The 402-nt window shown below is 54.2% G+C and overlaps 1 protein-coding gene across 3 annotated transcripts in view; it reads right to left on the bottom strand.

The window, feature by feature from the left end:
- The window catches only part of Gtf3c6 (general transcription factor IIIC subunit 6), a 13,688-nt gene that overhangs the window by 6,296 nt on the left and 6,990 nt on the right, over window positions 1–402 (bottom strand). The gene's annotated exons all lie outside the window — the stretch shown is intronic.

Genomic DNA, 402 nt, shown 5'->3' with positions numbered 1-402 from the left:
CATCAGAAGGGAGAGGAGGGAGGACATCAGAAGGGAGAGGAGGGAGGACATCAGAAGGGAGAGGAGGGAGGACATCAGAAGGGAGAGGAGGGAGGACATCAGAAGGGTGAGGAGGGAGGACATCAGAAGGGTGAGGAGGGAGGACATCAGAAGGGTGAGGAGGGAGGACATCAGAAGGGTGAGGAGGAAGGACATCAGAAGGGAGAGGAGGGAGGACATCAGAAGGGAGAGGAGGGAGGCATAACAGAGGGGAGGGAGGACATCAGAAGGCAGTGGGAATCTGTAGCCCAAAAGCAAAAGGAAGAAAAAGCAAACTATACAGCGAAAGGAATAAACACGGATCACTGCTCAAACCTACACAAGATCACCTATTTTCTCGTGGGGGGGGGCGAAGGGAGAGAG

This window comes from Grammomys surdaster, unplaced genomic scaffold (assembly GCF_004785775.1).
Source record: "Grammomys surdaster isolate TR1022 unplaced genomic scaffold, NIH_TR_1.0 190, whole genome shotgun sequence".
Lineage (NCBI taxonomy): Eukaryota > Metazoa > Chordata > Mammalia > Rodentia > Muridae > Grammomys > Grammomys surdaster.
The sequence above is the reverse complement of the archived record's forward strand: the minus strand, read 5'-3'. Positions and strand labels throughout refer to the sequence as shown.